Raw genomic sequence first — 5,165 nt, forward strand, 5'->3', positions numbered from 1 at the left:
AGCAATAGCTTGTTGGGGGAAGGCAGAGGCTGGAGTGTATAGTCTAAGCCAATGTTTATGCCAGAGAAGAAAATGAGCTGGAGTCAGGTCATAGGGTCACTGAAATGATCCAAAATAAAGCCAGAGGGATGAGAAAAGAAAGTAGCAGAAAACATGATTGAACATGATAAGTTCCCTTCCCTCTCCCCCAAGAAGTCAGTCTTAATTGCATCATGATTTTTATTTTCCTTAAGGTATTATCATGATTAGATATTTTATTCATTTTTTTTTTTTGTTCATACTTTTGGTGTCCATCTCCCCTAAAACGAGATATTTACATGGCTGTCTTGATTTATCATTGATTCTCTAGTGACCATAACAAGTATGTTGAAACTCTTAAAGAGGGGCTATTATTCTGTGGTGGCAGAGAGAAAGCTCCTTGTGGACTTCCAACCACACAGAGCTTCAATGACCAAGGGCCCCAGCTGCTGTGCTCCAAAATCCATCCCTGTGCCTGTGCCAAGGCTGAGCTTCCAACAGGGCTACTCCCAACCACTGCCTGGAGAGCAGAGATGCTAAGGCAGGCCTGTTCCTGGGAGATGCAGGACTCCTCTGACAGCCAACTTTGGCTCAAGTGCTCCCCTAAAGCTTTACCAAACCCATCTTAGACTGCAAGACAGTCTAGGATTCTTCCACCTGACCTCCTTTTCCTGTCTCCTTCATGCAGGGTCAGACTTGCATCATGGTCTCATAGCTTGCCCAGCTTTCTCTAACTCCCTCCCCAATTTCTTTCTAGGATTTCCCCTATGAAATCCTCACATGTTTAATCTTATCTTGAAGTCTGCTTCTAGGAGGCTGGGACTGACACAGCATGTTTTGTTTGGAAGTCTGGCTCACTCCAAGCATCATCCCATTTTGAATCCAATGCCTGCTCTCTTTCCCACCCAACTTGCCTGCTAGATCCAGATCCAGCCAAAATTTGGAAACCCTAACAAAAAAGGAGAGGTATAATAAATACCTATTTATATTAATTTAAATGCTATTTATTATTCCCTGGTCTAGATAATAGGCATGGACAGGGAGAGGCAATATCAGAACAAGGATAGGAGAAAAATTGACAAGGACAAAACAAAGACATAAAAATCTCTTTTGAGTTCAGAGTCTTCCTCACCATGGAGGAAGTTGTCATCATTGATAAACAGTCACCTATTTATTGACTTTTTGAAGGCAAAAGAAGAGAGAGAAGAGAATTCAAGTGAATAGTAGCAATTCTTGGAATGGAGACACTTTAACATGCAGCTTTGTTGGCTTTATATAATTATGGAAGTTGGGAGGTAATTGGACAGAGCATATCAAAAACTAGATTTCACAGTTTGCCTTGGAGAAAGACGATGGACATGAACCTTTGTTCCCGAGGAATGGATTTCCCACAGTCTCAACCTGCTATGTTATCTGGATCATTCCCAGCCTGGCAGAGCACAAGATTTTGTCCTCTTTTATTGAAGGCAGATATTTTTTATCAATGTGCAACCTAACAAAAGAAAATATATTAATTATCTTTTGCCATGAAGCAAATGACTCCAAAGTGTAGGGGTTTGAAAAACAAGTTTTTATCAACCAGTTTCTGTGGATCCGAATCTGGCCCAGATTAGCTGGATCCTCTGCATCCAGGTCTCTCCTGGGTGCAATCGAGGTAGCATCTGGGCTGCTGCCATTCCAAAGCTCAGCTGGGGCAGGATCAACTTCCCAGCAGTTGTGGAAAGAGGAAGTTCCTTGTGGGCTGAAGGCCTCAGTTTCTGGATTGCTGTCAGCTGTAGGCTGCCCTCAGCTCCTTGCCAGGTGAGCCTTTCCCTCCGGCAGCTCAGGATGAATGCACTAGAGTTCTTTGGAGTGGGCAAGTAAGAGAGCTGGAGAGAGAATGCGAGCAAGATAGAAGTCGCTGTCTTTTGTCTTGGAAGTGACATCCCATCCCTCTTGTCATATTCTGTTCATTAGAAGCTGATTCCTACCTGCAGCCCACATTCAAGGGTTGGGGATCACACAAGGGCGTGATCACCACAAGGAAGGGATCATCGGGAGGCATTCCAGCTGCCTCCAACACAAATCTGAAGCCTAAATACAAATAAACTTGACTGGACAGAATAATGGAAGTATGACGTGGAAAGAGGAGAAAATGAAACTACACTTCCAAAGATACGATCCTTTTATAGGGCAGAAGCAGTGGACAAGTGATTAATTAGCATCAAATAGTGCTAGGCACACGTCTCCACCAAAGTACCCACAGTCACCGAAGATTATGAACGTACACAAAGTAGTTGGTGGCAAACAGGGTATTTCTTTAAGTTTTATCCTAAAAATTCACAGGGATTTTGCATTCCAGCCCATAATATATGTTTGTTTGAATATAAAAGTATAAAAATTACTTACCATTAAACAAAATTGATTTTCCATGTGGACTTAGTGTGAGGAGCCCTGTCATATTTCACAGTTCCAGTTCCCTTTCAATGGGCATCTCTACTGAATCATCAATGCTCATTTCCTCTGTCACATGGGGAAGTTAATTATTATCATCTGCTAATCAGAAAAAAAGAGAAAGATTTTGCAATAGCTATTTCTTTTTTCTTTTTTGTAGGAATTGAGCCTCCCCACCAGCTACTTCAGCTGCTTCTTGTGTGGGCCTTACAACAGGAATGTTAAACAAACTTTGTTCTTCCCTGAGCACACCGACTCCTTCCTGCCTTGGGTTATTTGAACACATTAATCCCCTCAGCGGGACTGTCCTTCCCTGCCTTGCCTCCCTCTGTCTTTCCTCTTCACCCTTTAACACTCAGCCTGGGGAGTCAGGGGAGTCTTGGAGACACAATGACCCTTTATCTGCATTAAGGGCTACACAGGCTCAGGGTTCCCGGATCACCCTTGTGCAGCCTCATTTGAGGGTTTAGACAAATAAGTCTAAAGTGGCTATACATTTCAACATCTGCTCCTCTAGATGTGAGCTCCTAAGGGCGAGGATTCTGACTTTCTCTTCTTTTTATCCCACCTGTGGCCAACAAACTGTATCATAGATGGCATATCTATGGCATATCACAAATGTTAAAACAATGGTTGTCAACTAAATTAGTGGTTCTCAAACTTTTTGGTCTCAGGACCTCTTTACATTCTAAAATTAATTGAGAACTCCAGGGAGCTTTTATTTATGTGGGTTATATCTATTGATGTTTGCACATTAGAAATGAAAATCGAATAATTAAAAAACATTAAATCATTTAAAAACAATGGCAAACCCATTACATGGAAACATAAATGATATTTTTAATAAAAAAAATACCCCCCCCAAAAAAACAATTTAGTCAGAAGAATTGCAAAATTTTTCAATTTTTCAAGTCAGTGGGTTTCTCATATCTGCTTCTGCATTCAAGCTGTTGTGATATGTTGTTTTCATTGACATGTATAAAGAAAATCTGGTCTCACACAGACATGTTGCTGGAAAAGGGACCACACTTTGAGAACCAAATGGATTGGACTAAACAAATAAAATGTACTTCTTCATGCTGGCACCACTCTGAAGAGCTGTATTAAAAAGTCTTTTTCTTTTCCTTTTTCATGTGGCAGATATTTTGCTACAGGTTGATTTCTTGAGCTGGTTGTTATTGTATGTGTCCTTCAATAAATATTTACATTTTAGAACTAATTATTCACCCTAAAATGAGATAACAAAAGAAATATGCCTTGGAAGACATCTGTACAAGGTCCCTTCCATCTCCTTTCTCCAGTGGATCAATGCAAGCTTGTGGTTGCTGAGAAGGATTGACTTTGACCCATCTTGTCAACTCGAATCTCAACAAAAAACAGAGGACACCCTTGCAATAGGGGAACCCAGGGAGGTGTTTATTTAAAAGGGGGCTATTCACAAAGGTGTGGGTACGGGAAAACCACTGGGAATAGTGCAGAAACATTGACCTAAGTAGGAGCTGAGCTGTGGCTACCACAAGGTCTGGCAGGAAAGAGGGAGAGTGGAGCTGGTGGAGGAGCACTGACCTTTTGTGGAGGGACCAGCCAGCTCAAGAAGACTGCTCGGGGAGGAAGTCAGGAACACATCTCCCATCTCCCTCCAAATCTGCAGGGGCTGCCCAGGGTCCAAAGCAGCTGGAAGCCAGAGGGCATGGAATTCTGTGATGTGATCCTTGCTGGTCAGCCTTCCAGGGATGGAGAGGGTAAAAACAGAAGGAGGGTGGATCTGGAGGGGCAAATGGAAGATCTCTGGGCAGACACTATACTTATTCTTCTATTTAAAAAAATAATAATTTATTGAAGTGAAATTGACATGACATAAAATTAACTATTTTAAAGTGAACAATTCAGTGGCATTTAGTACATTCCCAATGTTGTTCAACCACGACCTCTATCTAGTTCCAAAACATGTTCATCATTCCAAAGTAAAACTCTTTACCCATTATGCCGGTTTGTATGTATTATGTCCCCCAAAACCCCATTATCTTTGATGTAATCTTGTATGGGCAGAGATATCAGTGTTGATTAGATTGTAATTCTTTGAGCGTTTCCATGGATATGCGCCCCACCCAACTGTGGGTGATGACTCTGATTGGATAGTTTCCATGGAGATGTGGTCCCACCCATTCAGCATGGGCCTTGGTTGGTTTACTAGAGCACTATAAGCTCAGACAGAAGGAGCAAGCTTGCTACAGCCAAGAGGTACACTTTGAAGAATGCACATGAGCTGAGAGAGGAGCTGCAGATGAGAGACAGTTTGAAGATGGCCATTGAAAGCCGACTCTTGCTCAGGAGAAGCTAAGAGGGGACAAACGCCCCAAGAGCAACTGAGAGTGACATTTTGAAGAGGAGCTGTGGCCTAGAGAGGAATGTCCTGGGAGAAAACCATTTTGAAACCAGAACTTGGAGCAGATGCCAGTCACGTGCCTTCCTGGCTGACAAGTTTTCCGGATACTATTGCCCACTCTCCAGTGAAGGTACCCGATTGTTGATGCCTTACCTTGGACACTTTATGGCCTTAAGACTGTAACTGTGTAACCAAATAAACCCCCTTTATAAAAGCCGATCCATTTCTGGTGTTTTGCATCCGGCAGCATTGGCAAACCGGAACACCCATTAAGCAGTTTCTCCCCATTCCTGCTCCCCACAGTCCCCGGTAACCACCAGTATGTGTC

The 5,165-nt window shown here is 42.6% G+C and overlaps 1 long non-coding RNA gene across 1 annotated transcript; it reads right to left on the minus strand.

The window, feature by feature from the left end:
• Positions 1 to 1,515: 1,515 nt before the first annotated feature.
• On the minus strand, positions 1,516 to 4,345 carry LOC119535735. Its single transcript, XR_005217282.1, has 3 exons — positions 4,018 to 4,345; positions 2,407 to 2,550; positions 1,516 to 1,886 (listed from the first exon to the last, which is right to left on the minus strand). It is a non-coding gene; the product is annotated as an uncharacterized LOC119535735 (long non-coding RNA).
• Between the last annotated feature and the right edge of the window lie 820 nt (positions 4,346 to 5,165).

This window comes from Choloepus didactylus, chromosome 6 (assembly GCF_015220235.1).
Source record: "Choloepus didactylus isolate mChoDid1 chromosome 6, mChoDid1.pri, whole genome shotgun sequence".
In the NCBI taxonomy this organism is placed as follows: Eukaryota; Metazoa; Chordata; class Mammalia; order Pilosa; family Megalonychidae; genus Choloepus; species Choloepus didactylus.